The 22,888-nt window shown below is 39.9% G+C and overlaps 1 protein-coding gene across 1 annotated transcript in view; it reads right to left on the bottom strand.

Moving 5' to 3' along the window:
* LOC138605060 (leucine-rich repeat transmembrane neuronal protein 4) overlaps window positions 1-22,888 on the bottom strand; it is a 109,003-nt gene that overhangs the window by 7,873 nt on the left and 78,242 nt on the right. The gene's annotated exons all lie outside the window — the stretch shown is intronic.

Here is a 22,888-nt window from a genome sequence, read left to right on the forward strand (position 1 = left end):
ACTAAAGAAATAATCCCAGTAAAAACTTGTTTATGGGGACTTTTTGTCTTCAGAGTTTAGTTCCAGTTGCTGTTGGGTTTTTTTTATGTGATCTTTATAAACTGACCTTTTAAAATAATAAACACTGATTAATGAATGGATATTTAATTTAATTTAAAATAAACCCTAGATAAACTGCAACTACCGCAGCCACAGCTGTTTACTTTTTATATTGCACACTTTGGAATAACATTCCAATGCAGTTCATTTGTCACAGAACATTTCATTTTGCCTGTGTGACTCCGAGCCTACAGCAAAGTTAGTTTGGCAGCTCAATGCTGGCCCTTCTGTAATCAACCTCACATGGTGACCACCTGAGCCTCCAGCTACCCAAAACCCTGCAAAGACCCTCCAAAATGTGTCCTGCGAAGCATCTGCAACAACTGTCGGCGCACAACTTGCATTGTTATGCTCACTGTGACTGTCAGAGGAGTAAGTGAATGTGCATTTGCATGTTAAACATCGGCATGCGAGTATGAATGACACACAAACCCCACTGCAAATGACAAAAACCAAAGATGCTTTTGTGTTCAAGCTTTGCAACAAGAGCTGAAACAAATGGGCCTCTCTCTAGAGCCGTGTTACTTGTGTTGAAGCCAGAAACCCTCGTCACATCTGGCTCTTAGTCTGGTCTTGTGCACCCTCCATGAACCTTAAAACAGTGCCAAAAAACACAGATGACACTCTGTCTCCCGAACTTAAAATCACACATTCATATGCTTTAAAAGAAGGCCAATTAAGTATTTCTAACAGGCCGTGAAAGCAGCAGGGTAAGACGGCAGCTGACCTGGATTAAACACAGCTGCCTGGCAGAGCGACAGATCATCAGATCTGAACACACAGGCGACGAGGAGCACACAACAACAGCAGGAGCTGCAGATATGACACCAACACGGAAGACATGAATAATACAAACCCTGACTCCTGAGGAGGCGTTGGAAGCAGAGCAAGTGTCACGACTGCACCGTCTTTCATGCACATCCTTGACATTTTATTTTCAACCTCAGCTACTGATTATAACCAGGTCTTGTGAAAAAGACCTTTCTGGACGGGTGCTTGTAGGAAAATGTCTTACAATTTATAATGGTGATCCAACTATTTTATAAAAAAGAGTTTGCGAACATATATTTTTTCTCCTGATACCAGAAGATTTGTAACCGCGTTGAAGGTTTTGCTTTGAGGTGTCAATATTTTGAGTCTTGATGTCTATCTCTACTGTGGTTTCATTCCCATGAAGCTACATTAGATTTAGTTTGTGTTTCTCCAAAGCATTGAAAAGGCACATCTAACACAGTAGCAGCAGCACCTTAACAGAAGAAATTGTTTAGTTAATCTTCATAATAGACTGACAGAAAGGTGAACAGTTTTCATAAAGAAATAACTCCTAAGAAAATGGTTTCTGACATAAATTTCAGAGCAGCGATCTCCTAATCTTAAAACCACATACAACTGAAATACAACCATTGATGGATTCCACACGTGACAAAGTTTAATTTGGTGAAGTGACTCTATAATTGGAATGCAAAGAGAGGGGAAACAGGTGCAAACCAGGTGGTATCACAAAGATGTTTGGTCTATAGATTTAGGCCGGTTATAATTTTGCTCTTGGATTATTTTTAATACAGGTTAAACATTAAAAAAGATTACAACTAAAAACCTCACCACCAGGCATACTCAGACCTTACTGTCACCTTACATTCAGCATCATTTATTCCTGTTGCTCACACTCTGTTTTAGGATTTGTTCTTTTGAAAACTTTACCGTTTTAAAGATTTTTGAACAAACACTTGCAACAGATGAACTCATATATCATATATTGTCACAGTCTATGTAATGGAAACAGGCCCAAAATGAGTGTTCCAATACAAACTCTATATTACGTCCCATAGAGGCAAAGCAAGATAGACAAGTCAACTAAGTGGATTTAGAAAGTCATTAATCAAGAACCATTAACCAACAAGCAAATGGTAAATGGTAAATGGACTGTACTTATATAGTGCTTTTCTAGTCTTTGCGACCACTCAAAGCTGCTTTTACACTACATATCACATTCACCCATTCACATACTGATGGCAGAGGCTGCTACGTAAAGTGCCCAACTGTCAATCAGATATCACATTCATGCCCGTTGGCTATGCCACCGGGAGCAATTTGGGGTCTTGCCCAAGGACACTTTGACATGTAGCCTGAGGGAGCTGGGGATCGAACCTCCGACCTTCCGAATGAAAGACGACTGACTCTTCCACTAAGCCACAGCCGCCCCAACAGTAACAATGACCAACTATATGTTCCCGAATTTCCCCCCTGGGGATCAATAAAGGATTATCTTATCTTAACCCAAAAAAACATCCCAACAATATACTTGCATTCATTGAATATAATGTCACTGTGATTGCTGAAATTATATTTGAGGGAACATGAGAGAATTTAGGGCAGGGAATTTTAAAGAGGGCCGACTGTGTTAATGAAATGCAGATATATGCTGGCTGGGAAGGATGAATGGTGTGTGTTTGTAAATGTGCGCGTGTTTTTGCATGAGTGTGTGTGAGCAAGCTCAGATTTCAAAGTCAAATGGAAACAGTCTGGGCTAACGCGGCTTTGCAGTTCAGGAATGATCCTGAACCACGGGGCTAAAATAAAGCTACTTTGAAAGCATCAACACCAGTTCTGTTTTAGATTAAAACAGTGTCGTTCTTAGCCAACCGGCTTTGCTGTAACACACTTTCATGATGCAGAAAGTTGTAGTCATGTTTCCATATAAATGTCTGCTGCCAGCATGCTTAGTGGTACTTAATATAAGTAACAGGCCTTACAATTTTCAAAATTACCTTTCAATCCTCCAACCCAGCCTTTATTTCAACTCCATTTACACACCTCCATAACCACCACCTTCCTTCCTCTTCTCAATACCTCCTTCCTCCTCAAATGGACTCCATTAAGTGAGGCCGACTCATTACATTAAAGGCACTCAGTGGATTACTTCCCTCATTCCCCTTTCAGTTTAAACCCTTCACCAACCCCGATGCTGCCGCCACTACACCACCACCACCTATTCCGCCACCACCTCACCTCAACTCTGCTCACAGCTCCCTGCAAAGGTCCCATAAATTAATTAACCAACATTAAATCCTAACCATTTCATTGGATTCTATCTTATTGTCAGGGCATAAATCTGACCTTGTGCAGTGTGTGTCCCATATTTGTCAATGGATGCTTATCTGTAAAATGTATTTGATAGAAGAGGAGATGGAATGAGACAGAGAAAGAGAAAACGCTGCAGAAACAGCAAGATAAGCATTTGAATTCCAGTTTGGCCTTTCACCTGTAATTTTTTAACATTCTGTGCAGCTCTGAAAAGAACAGGCAGTGTTGAAAAGAGCATGAATATCCGACAGCCTGACTTGGCTTGTTGGACAAAATCATTGACCCAAAATGCTCTTTATGTCAGTTACCATGAACAAAAGGTGCTTTTGATATTCATCAGCCATCCAAGTAGTTGCAAGGTACCGCTAGCTCATTAGGAATGCTATCAGCCTCTCTTTGTGCCTCTTAGCGTTAGGAACTTATTAATTCATCACAGTGAATAGTCTGTTGACAGTGGAGGCAAATATGTAAATGGCTAACATCTGGCTAGACTAACAAAAATACAAAATGGACACCTCAACGTTTGTTCCAAATGCTTTTTTAAAAAAAAATACGTGCTTGGGGTTAGAATGAAGGACATTGTTGGTGCTTACCATACACTAACTGGTCTGAAGTTCCTGCTATTTTTCTGTGAAAATATCTTTTATTAGAATAACCAAGCACATTAATGTGAAAATGACTTTTCTGTCCATCCGATATTTAAACTGGAAAAACATGGTATGTTGAGATGCCCATGTTCGTACAGAGGGTGGATTCTGCATACATTTGAGGAAATATTGGAACTGTAGTATGAAAGGTGGTGCATCATGCTGCAAAGCATAACACCAGAAGACGCTCCCTCCATTCAGACATACAGATACAGAGAGGCAGGCTGTCTCGTTCCTTAAGCTTCCGGTCTTGTTGAGCACTCAGCACATCTTTTACATACTGCTTTCAGCTCTGAATGGATGCCCAATGATGTACTATTATGTGGAAAAAAAGGGGACTAGCATTGCATTTACTGGTGCTTAACTAATTGGTTCATAATCCACTGGTCTAAATGCTTTTGATGTAAAAAATGCTGAGTGTGTTTGCTGTGCAAAATAAACAGTCCAAAGTCTGTATGAGACTGTAAGGCCTAAGTTTACCGCAAGATGGTGTTCAGAGTAAGGTACGGAGAAAAGGCTAGCAAAAGGTCATGTCGCTAAGCACCAGGACATTTAAAAGGCAAAACAAGGGGCCCAGTCTTTATGAATTATGCATTTCAGTTTAAGACAGAAGATGACACTGCCAATTCTCTTCCTTCTGACGAAGAAGACGTGGGAACTCATGACATATAGGACATAAGGGCATGAAACTTTTGTCATTATTTTTATCAACCACCGGATACGTTATGCCATGGACGTCTGTCATCCTAATGTGCAATGAAAGATCACAAACAAGGTCAAAGTTAAAATCGATTAAACAACATTGAAAACAATTGAAAGCACATCTGTTTCCTACCGTGTGTATCATATGTGAGAGCCTTATTTGGTGCGAGTACATCCGATATCGGATATCAGTTTAATGTAACTTCTCCCTGTCAGAATACATTTGCATAAGAAATAAAAACGGTCTCAACTCCCCATGCTGCACAGCTGAATGGGTTTTTGCCTCCTTGGATCTGTGCCACCTGCATGTGCTTTAACTGACAATGACTGGCATCCTGCCTCTTCCTGGATCTTTATCTCTGAATGCCTGAAGACACCAAGGTGACCTTAGGGTGAGTTTGGCCCCAGAGCTCTGAAACAGCCTGCCCAAGGAGATTAAGCCAACCAGGAGAGTGCCATCTTTTAAATCTTGTATCGCTCTGGCTTTAATCTAAGAGGCATTTGCCGTTTTTATTTTATGGTTGTCATTTTTGGATGTTGGGTGTGATATTTTGTTGTTAGTCAAAGGGTAAAATGTGCTGTTCAAATAAAGTTATTATACAGAGTCTATTGTTATATTTTTGTTTTTGTGACACCTCTGTGTATACCATAAAAACTTGCAGAGAACTGCAAACATCCTCTGCCTCCATCTGTGGTTACTTTGTTTCTAAGTTACGTCCTCACAACACCTCTAATTTGTAAGAGGAATCCTAAAAAAGCACTAAATCCCATAAGTTCCCATTTTTTACACTATCCCAGTGCCCTTCAGAAGTTGTGTTTCTTTTGCATTCACGCTTTTATGAGCAGCTAAGGAGGCAGTAACTGTGCCACAGGCAGACAATGCTAATGCCTCCCTGGGCTTTAGGAGTGTAACGGTTCAAAAGTCTGCTGCGCTTCCAGCCAAACATTTTGAGCCTCTCAAGTCACCGTATTGTGGCACACAGAAGCATAACAAAGTGAGAAAGGAGGTGCAGTGGACTCATACTAAATGTTGCTTAGGCTTTTCTTATATTGTCATTAAGTTTTCATGTCTGCAAACCCACAAATTACATTGGAAATTATTAGTTTTTGTGTCATTTTGAATGGGTAAGTTATTTTTTGTCACCCTCTGAGGATACACAGCACATTATTCCAAAAAACAGCTATTCTTGTGTTTTTTCATACAGTATTGAATACAATTGTTGTGCTATTATCTGTATTCCATTGTTAAGTATAAAACATTAGTTACGCACACTATTAATTTGGGGGATTTATTGAAATTGAGCCTTGACCGACTTACTGGAAATAACAGTCTAATTACTCTTGTCTATGTCGAGTACTAGTCCCTCTGGTCCTTTTTGTAGAAGCCATTCATTTTGGTCCATGTATATTTAAAGCAGGCTGTGATGCATATTTGATGTAAAGGTCCAGTGTTTATGCTGCTGAAACAGTTTCAGTCTAACTAATGTCTCCCAATGTGGTGTTGTTATACAAAGTACTTACTGCCACTGAGAATAAATCTCACCTTCCTGAGAGCTCTGGCTTTTGTCTCTCATATTTTTGCCACCCACAACAAAATAATTTCCTGTGCCATTATTAGCTCCTCATCTTTAACTTGCATATTGCTTAATGAAAGAGCAAGTCAGTATGACTGTTGGTAATACTGCTCTTGTATAATGATATTGAATCGAATGTGTGATCAGAAAGTTATGACACAGACTATTAATATTGTATACATTGGGATAACAAGTCAGTTCAGTTACCAAGTTATGCTGTGCTTAAATCATCTAAGGTACAGGAGTGTAGTGTTGTTTGCACGTCCTGTCCAGTAAGTTTTGCAAAACTAGTCATAGTGGAGTTACAATGTTACAATTCCATTTAGCAGAAGCTTTTGTCCAAAGCGACGTACATCTGAGAGTTAATTCAACACAAGCAGCGATCAAGACAGGACGGAACAAAGTCACCAAGTGCCAACAAACAGCTTCCAGTGTGACCGGACACTGGTGCTGACAGGAAGGGCATTTTTTTTTTTTTTTTATAATGATCAGCAGCAGCAGCATCAACAAGGTCAATATAGTCATCATCATCATCATGAATATCCCAATCAACATCCTCAACGTCATCATCATCAATAGCATCAATATCATGAAGTGCAGAGGTGTTCATGAATGAGCTGGGTCTTTAGCTTTTTCTCAATGGTCAAAGGGACTCTGCGGACCGAAAGGAGTTTGGTAGCTCATTCCACCACCTGGGGACTACAGAGGAGAAGAGTCTAGTTAGCGACTGAGGGCCCTGTTATGATGGGAGTACCAGGCACCTTTCTTTGGCAGAGCGTAGTGGGCGGGAGGGAGTGTAGACCTGGATGAGGGCATTCAGGTAGGCAGGAGCCATTTTTGTTGCTGTTTTGTAAGTGAGCTACAGGGTTTTGAATTTGATGTGAGCGGCGACTGACAATTATGATGCCCAGGTTCTGGCCAGACTTAGTGGGTATGGGTTCAGTTTGTCCAAGCTGGATATTAATCTGTGGTTGCATAGAGGGACTGGCTGGGATGACAAAGAGCACTTGGAGCAGAGTTGGCAATGGTGGTGGTATAGGTACAATTGGTGATAGTATTATCAGTGGTAGTTGTGCTTTAATGGGAGTGGAGATTGTAGTAGTGCTGTAGTGGGGCAGCTGTGGCTCTGTGGTAGAGTCGGTCGTCTCTCAATCAGAAGGTTGGAGGTTCGATCCCTGACTGCTACAGTCACATGTCGAAGTGTCCTTGGGCAAGACACTGAACCCCAAATTGATTGGAGACTGGCAAAGTAGCCTTTGCCATCAGTCTGTGAATGTGAGTGTGAAAGGGTGAACATGACATGCAGTGTAAAGCCACAGGGGGTTGGAAGACTAGAAAAAACGCTATATTGGTAGAGTCCTTTTATTAGTAGTAGTGGTAGCACTGGTAGGATAAATAGAAAAAGCAGTTGTAGCGTTGGTAGTGCTAATAGAAATAGTGGTGAAGTTAGACGTAGTAGTTGTAAGGGTGGTGAAAGTATGTGACAGTAGTATTAGTTTGGTGGTGGTGGTTGGAGTGGGAGTAGTAGGAATAGTAGTAGTACATTGGCATTAGTAGAGGTGGCAGTAGAAGTTATGGTGGTATTAATAGTTAGAATGGTGTAAGTATGAGTAATAGAATGTGTATTTGGGTTGGTTGTGGTAGTAGAAGTACTGGTTAGAATGTGGTTATCAAAAGGACAATAAAGAATACAGTGAATTGAGTGATTACACTCAATTGGCAATTCCAATATTTAGACAAATTTAATAGTAAACTAAATGAAAACATTAGAATGTGAGGAGTGGATTAAAGAATAGACCATAATTTAGTAGTTTAGTATCAACAGGCTGCACTTTAGTTAAACAGGTTAAATCATGATCAAAACAACCATGAAACAGCATACAACTATGTGTAAACATGTGCATACAGAGCATGTATGACAGGTCCACAGGGGGCCGTGTATATACAGACGTCTCCTGCTCTTCTGTGGTTTGTAACGTTTTGAATGTGTGAAATCATAAACCTACAAATTAAGTCTAAAAACCCTCCATTAATGGAAACCACGAAACCATAATCATGTGCCCTCTGCAAACTGCGACTGTGAGTGTGCATGGATGCGCAAGTCTGTGTGTGAACGTGTTTTTTTAGCATGTGTGTGTTTGTGCATGACTATGCCTCCCTGTGTGGGTGAGTGTTGTCTTTCAAATGTATGCTGTTCTAGTATGCGTAGGGTAGTCAGCACAGATGTTGCTAGGCGGGCATCAATGACACAGAGCCCACCAGTCAGGTTTTCAGCAGAGCAGTGTGCATGGACGTGTCTGGGAGAGTGTGAAACTAAACACCGTCAGTTTGTTTTCAGACAGCTCATCCCGAGAGGGAGACTTCCCAGCTGCATGGGTAGGTGTGTGTAATAGACTTACGTGTGTGTAGTTGTACACATCTGTCTGTGAGTTAACATCTGTGGTGATTAACATAATCGAAGACTGCATGAAAGAATGTTAGTGCTGGGGGATCTGTGTTTGCTCAAAACATTTTATATTAAGACAAAAAGACACCTTTAAGACAAAAAAACAGAAGTTTTACTGTGACTTTAAGACCAACTTCCATTGACTGGTATTAAAAGAGGCCTCCCAGGACCGTAGTAGTCGTAGAGTCAGAAAGGGTCAGTTAAATTCAGAGGCAGAAAGTACAACCTTGACATTCCCTTGTAGTGCTGTGTGTGAAAATGAGCCCACATGTCCACATTTTAAACTAATTGATTCACTAAACAAGCCGTTAGCCTCCCACTAATTCCTTAATGACCAGAGGTCCCTTTATGTGCTTTGACTCTTGATTACAGGTCTCTGGCACAACACACACACACACCAATAAATACATACAGAAATCAACACAGGAAGCTGGGTCAGAGGGAGTAAAAGTATGAAAGAAAACTGGGGAAAGACGGGTAAAGGAGAAAGCAGGATGGAGGACCCCTTCACGCACCAGTGAGTGCCCACCGTCAGCTCATCACAGCCTCCTCCCACTCTACGGTACGTACAGTAAAGGAGCTTCTGCAGAGCAAAGCAAATGGGCCGTGAAATGTTACTCAATGCTCAACACGTTCTTCAGCCTGCTTTGCTTTAACACACATATCCAGCACAATACGCAATTACCACAACTAACGAGGGTGAAGGCTGAAAATCTGTGGAAGAATGGAAATGAGACAGAAAGCTTGCAATGTACAGGATGTGCTCACAGTTGTTTCAAAGTCTAACGCTGTTTCACTTCTGTCAGTACAGATTAGTGCTGCAAATAATGATAGCTCTCATTGTTAATTATTTTTCCCACCAAGATTTGACTTTATGAGACGCAGAAAACTCGAACTGACTAAGAAGAGGCCATTGACATTCATTCGTTTCTTTATCTATGACTTAAATTAGGACTAAATCCACACACATAACCTTCCACTGACATGAGTAGTCTAATATAACAGCTAAAACTCCCTTTTTTTCTCTCAGATCTATAAACATGCAAATGACCATCGCCAGGACACGCTGATGTTATTTCAAAACCTAACAAACAAATCTCATTCCCTCTGGCTCTGCTCATACAGTAAATGTGTAAACCATTGCCAAGTGCACATTTGCATGTTAGGAAGCCAGAATGACGGTTTGTGTCAAAGGAGAACAATTCCTAGTTTCTTTTCTGCTGTCCCATATTGAATTCAAAGTTCCCAAATCTCTTGGCTGGCGATGTATCGCATTATGTGCAGCTTCCAGTCGCGGCGGCACTGGCAGTGTGTCTGAGTAATGAGCATGACCCAACATAAACGCTGTGTGGCCAACTTGGCTCTACACTAGGAGCGTCAGTCGCACTTTAATCAGGGAGATTGGGGAGGAGTGTGCCTGGGAAGGCAGGCCGAGGCTTTTAAAGACCTGACTAATAAGACATGTCAAAGGGAGCTGGGCAGCAGCCAGAACTGATATGCAGACCTTCTCCCTATCTGCCTCCCATCCTGTCTCACTGTGTGGTGTCTCAACAGGATTTGGACACAGATGGCCTCTTAACAAAGCTAGCTATTAACTGATGCAAATAAACAACACAAAGCATCTCAAAGCAGCATGTGGCTCCATGTTTTATCATTTTCTGCCTTTGCTCTCCTCAGATTTTATCCTTGTCTGGTTGTTATAAAAGTTTAGATAAGATCAGGGACATGAGTTTTGTCCCCTGTACTTTTTCAAAAAGTTTACCACAGCTTCAACTCTTCAAATCACCATGTTCTGTTTCCAAATCAAATGTGTGAAATGCCTTTTTTTTTCGTTGTTGCTTGGCAATATGTCGCCTCTCACTCACTCCTGGGTCTCCTGGATTTCATTACTGAGAAGGGACACAGAGAGGGACACTAAATACTTCTGACTGTTAGGTTATATAATGCATGTAGTGATACTAAGCTGGCACAAAAGCATTTGTACATTTATTTGAACTAACTCAAGCAGTGATGCAGTGTGATGTTTAACAGGCTTCCCTTAGATCAGAGACAGATTCAGATTGTACCGTTAAAGAGATGTAAATCATTTTTAATTGTAAGTTATATGTGACTGGTAGAAGAGCTTATCGTACTCTGACAGTCTGCTGGGCACTATTACAATTAAAGGTTTTTTAAGAACAATGTCTACAGTTAGTACCGTAAGAAACCACTTTCCATTTGTTTTTAATGATATCTATAACTTGACAATGTGCACAGATGTTCCTGAAAAACCTTTGGAGGCAGAATCACAGCTACTAATTTAAATGAAAGCATTAACAACAACTTATTTGGCAGTAATTATGATAGATTGCCAAGAGTTGAATTAATGAGGAGGCGTATGTTTTCATCTGAAAAGGTAATTAGCCATAGGGCTTAAGTAATCGCAGGAAAATCCAGGTCGTTACAGGCAGTCCCTGTGGGGATAGTTTTGCATACAGTCGTGGCAGAGCGGATCTCTCTAGAGAGATCCTGTTCACTGAGAAACCTTGACCAGACAGTTCCTTTGAGGCTGGAACATCTCTAGTCTGAATTTCAATAAGATGTGCAAATGGAACTAAAGTAAGAAATGTACTCTTCTCACATCACAGAATATGTAGCCTCTGTGATCACCATGCTATTGATTGATAAGGAGTGTAGTCTGGTGCCCGTTTCAGCCCTCTTCATTTACATACTTACTCACACAACAAACCTGAATCACCTCTGAAGACTATAACTTCATCTTCTGTCTCTCTATTTAACTAACTGTTGGATTTTTACATCTATTATCCTTCCATACTGCATTGCAGGAACACCTAATTATTGTAATTATAATACAATCACATAGTCTTTATTTTATGATGCCATGCCCTTCAGTTTTCATTTAACCCTTCACACAGTAGTCAGTCTTTGTATTGTTGTTATCTTGTGATTGTATATTATATTACATTTTCATTCTATAGTTTTACTGTGTCCGCATATAAGTTCTCATTTGTATGCTAAGAATGTCTCTCTATACACCATCATTTTCAAACGGCTACTTCTGCCCACTTTCAACACGGTAGACCTACTGCACTTTTCTTATCCGAAAGGAGGTTCTAAGATAAATGGTGTCAGATTCAAAAAATTGAAAAGCCCTTGGAGAACCTAAAGCAATAAGACATATTTCACAAGTGGAGGGTACTTAGAGAGTGAAGTTTATGAAATATTTTGGAAATATAGAGCCGTGAGGACTTTAAAAATCATTTTTGTTTCCGTAAAGAAATATCCTTTTATTTTAGTTTTTGCCTTTATTGATAGGACAGCTGAAAAGAGAGGAAATGTGAGTATGTCGAGGACTGTAGCCTCTGGGGGCACCTGCTCTACCAACTGAGCTAAACCAGCACCCCTATAGAAACTATCCTAAGCCAGAATTTTGAGTTCAGAATCTGAGTCCAATAATATTTACCAGACAGCAGCTAAGCTCTGCCCCAGGTACATATGCAATTAGAAATTCATTTTTTATATTCTTTGGCTGAATTTTCTGAATATAATGTCCTTGTAACTGTTCCTTCAAAGGCACACATTTTCTTCTGGACAGAATGTTACATCGGGAGTCCGAACACTGTTATTTACATGGTTTTCAAGTTCGATAAACCCATCCATTATCTATACCACTGTTTAGTGTTGCAGGAGGCTATAGGTGATACCAGCTGTTATTGGGCGAGAGGAGGGGTACACCCTGGACTGGTTGCCAGTCAACCACAGGGCGGACATAAATAGACAAATGACTATTAATGCTCACATTCACACCTACACCCACATTTACACCTACGGGCAATTTAGAGCCGCCAATGATCCTAACGAGCATGTCTTTGGACTGTGGTAGGAAACCACAGTTCCTGGAGAGAACCCACACATGTACGGAAAGGACATGGAAACACAGAATCCCCCGGCCTGCTGTCCACAACGGGATCCAAACCAGAAACCTTCTAGCTGTGTGGCGACAGCGCTAACCACCATGCAGCCTCTTAAGGAACCATAAATTAAGAACTGTAACTGTCTGAATTATTACTATTAGTTTGATCTAAGCCATATAGTGCAATAGCCTTTGTACTTGAGTTGTGTACAGGCCTTCTGTCATATGACATATGACAAAATATACATATACAAAAACACAACAAAAAAATAGGCGTTCCACTGATAGTTCATTGAGTTAAAAACAAATTCTTGTGTAACTTTACCATGTTCCTCGACTTGCAAACAGAAAACACACAAAAAACGTACATGTTGCCGTAAGCAGAGACAAAAAAACACTGAAGGACAGGACTCATGGCACCATAGTAAACCACGTGAGAGCCTGTTTAGCAAATGGTAATTAAAACTGCCTGAATGCTTAAATCCTTGATAAATATTTCATCAGGTGGCTCTCGGTGATTGCTTTTGTAAAGAAGCAACAATATTCAAATTGCCTTCGGTTAAATTATTGCAGAACTCCTATCAGCACCCCCTCCCCCTTTACTATCCGCCCACCCACTCTTCCTCGCACACACACACACTCTGACAAACTCTTCAACAAACAGATGACACTTTTCACAAAAACAAACCTGCCTACACATACGTGTACTGTTCACAGACATCTCCATGCACACACAAACACATGCACTCATACAGTAGCATACATACACATTTACAGACACTAATGGAGCCTGTTACAAAAGCAAACAATCACGTTTGTTCTCTTTAAGCATTTTTTTTAGCAATATTCTAACAAATGAATATTTAAATGCAGCAAACATTATGTAACAGTCTTTAGACAAGTTCTGGACATTATTTGTTCCTTTCCTTTCTACCAAGTGCATTTTGGGACAAGCGTAACTACTCCTTGTCTAGTTAATAAGAATAAACGTGTCTGGAAAGTGATTTGATAGATGGATGTCATTGTGCAATATGAACAAAGTGTCAACGGAAATAGAAAAACTCTGCTCTCCTGTTATCAGAGAATGAAAGATGTACCATCAGAACTCAGTTTGAGTGATCACCCCCTTAGAGCCGCATCACTTTTTAATATTACAGTTGCACTCGCAGTTCCAAACCATAAAATGACTCTTGTAACACCTGAGGAGTTTTAGGCAGCTGCACTGCAGGATTTCAGAGCACTTCTGTTAACAGATGAGGTTACACAAGCAGAATAGGGTGGTCCAGGAGGGATACGGACCTGACAGAATTTTTTAACAGCAAAATACCCCAGTCTGGTGCACTTTGACCAGCAGTCTGTCCAAGCCTACAGCGATATGTTTCCATGCGCCGTCAGGGGCCCTGTCACTGTCTCCTGCCTCCCTCCGGGTTGTTCTGTTGCCTCAACTTATTTCTCTCTCTCCCTCATCTGTACCTGCCTCTGTTAACGTGTCATTTCTCCTGTTCAGTTAAAGTTGTACAAATGAACAGACATGGATATCTAACTCATTTAGGAATCAAATAGATTGTCATTTCATATCCTCATTTTCATGTTCAATCAAATCCATGTGCCAGTTAATTTATCTCTTTTCCCTTTCTAACTCATTTTCATGACAAAGAGATAATTTGTTGGCAGCTGATGGAAGATCCTTTGCGGTGGAAGGGTTCTGTTGATGCAAAATAACATCCATGTAGCTGCATCAGAGAGCAACCTTCTAATGTAGAGGCAGCTGCAGGATGTTCTGTGTTACAGACAGAACGTTTGGGAGGGAGGAAATGGGGAAATAATATATGAATATATAGTTTCATAAGATTTTTTTCGATTAAAAATCATTGTTTTGTGTGTGCAGGTGTCATGGAAAGGTGTTATAGATTGTGTGTTTTCTCACACCTTTAAGGTACAGAAAGTTTCAAGTTGACAATATTGAGGAATTTTCATCTGGGGGTAAAAAAAAGTTGTCATGTCAATTTTTTCAGTTCAAAGAAATGTTGAGACAAACTTGACAAGCCTGTCCTCCTGTGACTAGCTGACTAATGAGCTGGCAGACTGCAGACAACAACAGACATGCTGTTAGGAAACATCAGATATAATAGTGACTCCAGTAAACACACTTTGTTAGATGTCATGTCTTAAAAAATATCTTTGGTGCTTGAAACAATAAAAAAGTTGAGCTGTAGCTTGTAGGCATATTACCACTAAGCTCCCAGCCAAGAAAAGTCTCAGCCCAAACCAGCACCACAGAGTCCATCTGGCTGACGGTGGCAGTCAGCTTGCCAGTGCACAACTGACTGATTTCTGCTGTTTTTGCAAGTTTGACAATCAATTGCTCATTGAGCCCGACTTAACAGACATTAAGGCTTTTGTCTCTTGGATTCCTGAAATAGATGCATAAACCATAGGCTACATTATGGTTGGCCTGGCCTTTCTGGGACGTGTTCAGACTTTGCATTTCCTCTTCTGACACAGACCCCTAACGTGTGATATTCTAAATTACATTTCAATGACTGGCAGAAAATCCCACCTTGACAAACAAAGCGTGCACAGGCAAGCTCGATTTCTATACTGGCATGTACTTCAAGAGAATTTAAAGCTGACAGATGTAACATAACTGGCCTGCTCTGCCCTGACTACTAAATCAAACCTTCCCCACATTCCTGTGCACTGCAAATCTGTGCTAACAGCATTTCTAATGGACCATAGATGGTGAGAGGTGAGAGAAATTTAGAACGGAATAATAAAGACCTAAGGGATTTCTCTTGTCCTTGGTTGAGCCAGTTATCTCTCTGCAGCGGCATCACAGACAAATTCTTATGTTTATGGATATTATAGAAACACAGAAATTCATTAATACAGCCAAAGCTGTCTTAGGGCATGATCAGACTGTATTTGAATACTAATACCTAGCTTTATATTCTTTTGAGACACTGACAAACTTTTAATAGTGTAACTGGATGTCCTTGTCAGAACAGTTTGTTGTCTCTCTTTTTGCTGTTGTTGTGGAGTGATTTGGTGGGACACACCACTGTCATGAACGAATGACATTATGGTATAAAAAAGGGTTGAATGGACATGAAATGAAAACAGACTTCTGCAACTTCTTGTTCATATGATTATGTTCATATGGGCAAGACAGTGAACCCCAAATTGCTCTTGGTGGCGTAGCCATCGGGTATGAATGCATAGATCCTGATTGGAAATTGGCACTTTTAACAACCCACAATGCACAGTATTTTGGTTTGCTTCCTGTATTTGGTCCTACTTTAAGTCCGTTTATGTTGACACCTGAGTCGAACCGGACCATGGTTCATTTGGAAACGGACCGAGAACTCGGTTTTCAGTTTCTGATAATACTCAAAGCGCAAACTGCACTGAAAATGGGACAGTTTGAAATGAAGCACAGATCTTGAAAATTTGACTGATGGAAAACCACAAATGACAAAATGATATGGATTTGTTCACTTCTATTACCAGAATCTGGCTCTGATTTCCTTGTAAGTGATTGGTTTTGAGTTTGTGGCACTACAGCTTCACTCATGCATCTAGGAGAGGAGAGGTGCTTCATTAGTCACTACAAGTTCCTGTGTGTACAATAAGCATAAATGAACAGACATGTGGCATCTTGTGATAACGATGAAAATGATACAATCAGTAGGCAAAATTTGAAGTAGGAGTATCGTTTTGGAGATGTGTAAGATGTTTGTACTTCCCAGATTTACTGAGCAGTGACATGACCTTTTGTGTTTTTTCAAAATGTTTTTTTTGCCTTTATCTGATAGGACAGATAGACGGGCAACATGGTGAAGAGATGGGGATGACATGCACCAGAGGGCCGAGGGCAGTAGTCCAACCTGGGGCCGATGCAGGGTGGATTTATCCACTGTTTATGGTGTGTGCTCTACCAGCTGAGGCAAACATGGGTCCCAAGTATACATTTTTCCTTCTTTATTTCTTTTTTTGTTTGTTTTTTTGACACAAAATGCATTAATTGGGAGCTAAGAACAAACACCATCATGTACCTTTTTGAGGAAACTTTAACATCACTAATGAGGGAAAAATACAATTAGAAGTGAAACAAAGAAACAAAAAAACAGTAAGAAGAGATAAAGGTCTTGTCTGTGATGTGAAAGTTCCAAAGACAAATGTGCTACAAATCTACTGGACAGACTGTGTCAGATTTATGCCTTCAGGTAGACATATTGCTGTAATTCAATCGGCTCCTTGCCAATGACAGATAGTGGCTGTATTTGATGTGTAGTACATCGATGTACAGGACATGCGGTCCACTTACGATGTAACAAGAGTCCTATCACATCTTAAAGCCTTGGAATGCAGTACAATGTGCTATACAGAGAACACAAAGTAATAAATCAAAGGATGGAGGACACTTTCTTCAGCCTCACTGATGTGTAACATGAAGCCATTCCACCACTTCCTGTGTGTTAGCAAAGACATGAAAGCGGCCTGATAGCTCTTGCCTTTTTACTGCATTTCTCCCAGGGTAATTGCAGTTTCTTCCTTACTTTTAAAGCCCTGTCACTCTGCCTGCGCTAAATGACAGCCTAGTGGTAACCGAATTACAGGGAGGAGCGGGAGCCAAGAATCACCTTCCTCTGACTTGCTTGCTAAGTGGTCTGATTGCGTGGTCATGTCCTGGGTATTAAGATGACCATTTCCATGGCGTTTTCTCAAGACGCATAAAATTCTCGCAAAGTGCCTGATGTGACTTCAACTCAATTAATGCTCAGTGTTTTTCTCCTACCCCCACAGGAATGATGGATTATTTCACAACCAGTGAAATCACCACCATGTCACACGGTGCACCTCGAACATGGAATATCAACTACCTTACCTTTTTTCTTTTGTATTTACTTCAAAGGCAGTCAGGCAGGAAACAGCATATTCTTGCAAAATAAATCACAAAAGCAAGACGTTCATGCTGAGTCTCTTAGAAAAATATGCAAAAATGTTAAGAGGGTTTCCACTGCCATCTTACTGTGATGATTTGTCTCATTTGTGGCTGTGAAATGCTGTTTGAAATCCCAGAGTGTGGCATCCCAGAGTAGCTGTCATTATTACACTGTTTATGCATCGCAAGTTGTGTAAATGTTCAAATTTCTCTGTGCTGTGCTTCTACAGCAAGGGTTTGCTAAATTTAATATGAGACATCAGGTCTACATATTAACAGAATGGTTTGGCTTTGTGTTTCGCTCAGGGTGGCAGCTCAGAAGAGAACTGTGTCTCAGTAGTAGGTTTTTAAAAGGCCTTTAAAATATATTTTATGGCTGTCTGGTCTTGATAAGACAAATATGTATGACTTGTTACTAAATATAAAGGACACGTATAACCATATTGAGTGAACACAGTGTAAGTATCAGTATTAGCAGAAGCTGTTTTGAACATGTTTGAACATTTTTTTGACACGACTGTTAAATAATTGATTCTGATTGGTTAAATACTGCATTCCGAGGTCTGCTATTTCTAGATAACAGACCGTTGTTGTGAAGAACAGACCATTGCTAGGGATGCAGCTCTAATCACACAATCCGGAGGACTAACTGTAATCATATCAATCCGCCCAAAGAAGTCGGTAAATTTGACATCGGTCTGTTTACAGAGGGGAAAAAAACAGCGAGAAAGCAATAAAGGTTAAACAATGCAAAAACTGAAGTTGAAAACAAAGAGATCTATAAAACTGAAGACGGCACATGAAGTAAACATTAAACAGAACGCCGTATGGGACACAACGGTGTTTAAAGATCCTGAACGGAAAAGAACATGTCAACAGTGACGAGACAGAAAACCTCAATCTGACCCTGTGCTGATTCCTGCTGCCCCATTCACCGTGTCTCACTTCACCATCAGTGGACATGTTTTCCATTTAATGTGAGTAAAAACAGGTTAGCTCATTTAAATGTGAGTCATATTAGCTCGGTTAACTCATTTTAATGTGAGTCATATTAGCTCGGTTAACTCATTTTAATGTGAGTCATATTAGCTCAATTAGCTCACTTCAAGAAGGCTAGAGTTAACCGTCGTTATGGACGCAGCTCTCACTGTGAGTGTAAAGAACTATTTTTAAATGTAAAACAGAAAGATAATCATTTTTTAATTAATAAAATGCTTTCCATTAATATACATCAATGTTTTGTGTCAAATAAATGATTAAGCAAGGAAAAAGCTGTGTAATAAGCGATGTAATGTATCCCATAGTGAGCAGATTGTTATCGCACTGGCAGGCTTCCATTCTGCAATAACAACCTGCTCACTGTACATTATCCCTTACATACAGCTATCTGTTGGTTTTAGACCTTCCTTTTTTACAGAAGTAGTTGTAAGGCCCCAAAGCAGCATAATAAATACAGTACACTCAAAACTGTAAAATCTAAATAATTCCACTTGTATAAACAGAATTTAAGTTTCTAGGCAATAGTTAAATTCACTAAATTACAATCCTGAAATGCATAAGGATACAACTGAAGGACTGTCTGTTAACAAAAGCATTTATGAAAGTTAAAATAAGTAAATTAAATGTATAAAACAATAAAATATTACATTGGCCGGGGTAGAATTTCCATCATATCAGCCGTGGACCGGATGACTGCCCATTCATTCAATATGCAATGAGAGAAAAACATCAGTCAAATACATTGGCAGCCTAACTGTAGCCTAACTCACCAGATGTTTGACTCTAGATTATTCCACTGTTGGTTCCCACAGCTTTTGGCTGACTTCCTCTCCTTCTGCCCTGCAACTGTGTGTTAACCGTTTTCAAAAATCCCACAACAATCTGCAACAACAACAAAGCTAGCAGCACAGCTAGCAGCATGTTGAAAATGCAACAGTTTGATCTCACTGAATCATGGCCAGTGCTGTTTAGACAATTGCTAGCTTAATTGCAGTAGCAGAGCAGAGTGAAGACCTGATGCAAGTTTTTAACATTTCCTGTTTGATACTGATGTATTTTCTTAGTTAAAAAACAGGATGTGCCAGACCACTATTCAATTCAGAATAACTAAACTAAAGTGGTGATAATGGCCTGGCTAACTGTAGTTTTAATGTGTTTTATTTGAATAAAGTGCTTTTTCAAACCAAGTAACGAAGTGCTTTAATGAAACATAATAGGAATAAAACATTTAAAGACTAGACAAGAATATAAAACAGCAATAATTAATTGAACCCCAATTACCACAAAGAGTGAAACAACTTAAAAGGAAAGACTAAAACAGTGTTCAATTGTTAAATCATGAGCAGAGGAAGACAATTTCATGACCATTAATGCTGAGAAATTTCACTCAGAACCATAAATTGCAACCTGCTGGTGGGAAAGTCAGGAGGAATCCTTCTCTGGTGAAAGTTTTAGGATATTCAGACGAATTATAGTTGAGATATTTTAGTCTGGACCAAAGTGGTGGAAGCCGACTGACACACATTCCCTTACCTAGAGCTATGCCACTGGCTTTGCAGCAAACCAAGACAATACTAGTTTAATTATAGAGAAAGTAGAAGCATGTGCATACATCCTAGAAAAATGTTTACTGTCATACTATCATCAAATATAATTATCATTATTCACTTCCTCAAGTTTTGTTGCTTCATGGGATCTCTACAGCAAAGATAGATGACACACAGTTAGAAGTTCCCTTTGGGATATCACAATGTCTGTCTTGATTCTGCAATACATCAGTGCTGCTTCATGAAAAGGTGAATATACCTAATGCATGCGTTATAATGGTACATCTCAGTTCCCTTTCAAGGTATACTAATGACATGGATCTGAATGGTTCTTACATTAACTTAGAAATGGATATTTCTAGCCACGCAATAACCTGCATTAAAATTCAGGTCTGAATCTAAAGGGGTGAGGCTTCCCTATGCTAACTGGTGCATCATGAAAGAACCGACTGCTATCATGTTCACGTCAGTGTGTCAAAGTTCATATTTAATCACAGGGGTTTAAGCTGAAAGGTGACACAGAGATAATTTTTCCTGAAGAAGATTAAGAAAGAGATTTTCACAGCGATGGTCATATGTTGTTGATGAGAGCCTTTATTGCTATTTACAAGGCTTCCTTGTATCAAAACATAAATATAACTTAAAATATGCATTACAGAATGTCTTTCAGAACTTTTCCAGGTGGTTATACTGGGATGCACTGGAAGTTTAGTAATAAAAAAACTGCACTCACTGCACACTGGTTTTCTGCAGCATTCTGTTGCTACCTTTTGAAAGACAGCTACCATGACATATCTCTGAGTTTAGATGAGTCTTCATGAAACCTGAACTACATTTACGTGTCACACTGTCATGACACCATTGGTACCTGATGTGCTAACATGTCAGCAGTCACATTCGCCCGCCCCCAGTTTTTACTTCCCTGTCATTTCCATAGCCGGAACTGCCACGTGGTGTACAACACCTAGAGGATGTGGGAGTTTATGGGTATTTTATTATGCAGAGCATATTTTACAAATCTGGTACAAAATCACAGAAAATTATATTAGAAAAACAAGAAAATTGCAATTTAGACAAGCATGCCAAAAATAAGCATTTAAATTCCTACAAGAGAGGATAATTGTGTTAATGGCTTTGAAGTATCAGTAATTAGTAATTAGTATTCTGCAGTTTTGGTTGTGTTTTTGTGATAGCTAAAGAAGCTCTATTTGCATATAAACAAATATAAGTAATAATTTATGTGGTTTAATGGGAGCTTCATTGTATGAGTACATGCATACTAAAATGTTCTCAAAAAATGAAGCCAAGTAGTTGTGAAACAACTTTTTAATATCATGACTGCACCCATGTTTTGAGATGCAGCAAACACCACCTGCTTTTAAGCTTGATTTAGAATATATTCATCATGAAAACGAATAAAAATGAGGATAAACACATTTGTGTGGGAGGGAAAGATTGACATGCAGAGTAACACATACAAAGTAGAATGGAGATGGTGACGAAAGAATAAAGATAAATTAGGAAAGGTAAAAAAAAAGCAAGAGAGGCTGTAGACAGAGCGAATGAGAAAAGAGATAAAACAAGAGGACACATGAGAATACAGTGAAGCACCTACTGAGCCCAGCTCATGGCTGGGCTATGGCACTCATTATTGATGTAGTAGAAAATTTGCGCCGACAGGAAACGAAGCTGCCAGCTGTCCCCATCCCCTACACTGTCCCCCCATTATAACATTATCTCAGAAGGATGGCCGACAGCAGCAATGTATCCAATCACCTAGCCGCCCCCTGGCATGTCCAGAGGAGAGCTGGGTCCCAGAGTGGACACGCACACTTACACATGTATACACACAGGCTTATTCACAGACGCATAACATGCAGACACACACACAAACATCAATACACCGGCTATAAAGCAATACCTTAGAGCAGGATTACAGTAACAGTGTCCTAATGTGGTTTGCATGTCAGCACCAAACAAATTGACTTTGGATAAGAACAAATTGCACTGTATTGTTGGGACATGGAGACAAGCACAATACTGTTATTATCAAAATAGTGAGCTGCAGAAAGCATAATTTGACATGCGGCATGCAGCGAATTTGCTATGTCTAATGTGCTTAGTCTATATTGTTCCTCCAGTGCTCAATGGATATTGACTCTGAATTCCAGAGCTGCGTCAATGTGCAAACATGGGAGAGAAAAGGCAAAGTCAGAGAGAATAAGCGTGGGTATAGACAAACAGGTACACAATGCGGTCACAAAGATGTGGTCAATATCCTTTTGTGTACTCGTGGTCTAATGCTGTTTTTCATGGTTTGAGAAAGGCCTCTTCGTTCAACTTAAGAGGAAACCTAACGCTGCAGTGTATAATGACAATAGTGTGCTTTTAACGTAGTGACAACAGTTGCGGAAAGGCCTTTTCCTGTTTCAACATGACTGTCCCTCTGTGCAGTCAGAATGCAAAAAACGTAACAATATCCAACACCATGGAATGAATTGTAACAATTGTCTGCACATTATGTCTAATTTTGACACCAGCAACCATTTTACTCTTCTCCTACCAGTCTTCTACCAGCAGTCAAGGCTGCTTTCATTTGACCATAACCACCTGAACCTAATCTTAACCAAATCTTAACCATAGAGACGGCGGACCAGTAAAAATGAGTAGTTTTGAGACAAAAACAAGCTATTTTGTTGTTTAGGTATGAGGAGAAAAAAAGCAGAACTCGATACAAAATGTGCAGCAAATTTGCTACACGACCCCTTATGTTCTTGGTCGATAATGTTCCTCCAGTGTTCAATGGATAATGACAGTGAATAGCTTGGTTGCAGCATTGTGGAAATACAAAAGAGAAAATGGCAAAGTGAGAGCGAGTAAGCCTGTCATCCAGGCATACAGAGTATAAGCCACATTAAGGCATCCAAACAAC

The sequence above is a fragment of the Semicossyphus pulcher genome, unplaced genomic scaffold (assembly GCF_022749685.1).
Source record: "Semicossyphus pulcher isolate SPU_LCO1_2020_fin unplaced genomic scaffold, fSemPul1.0.p SCAF_28, whole genome shotgun sequence".
Lineage (NCBI taxonomy): Eukaryota > Metazoa > Chordata > Actinopteri > Labriformes > Labridae > Semicossyphus > Semicossyphus pulcher.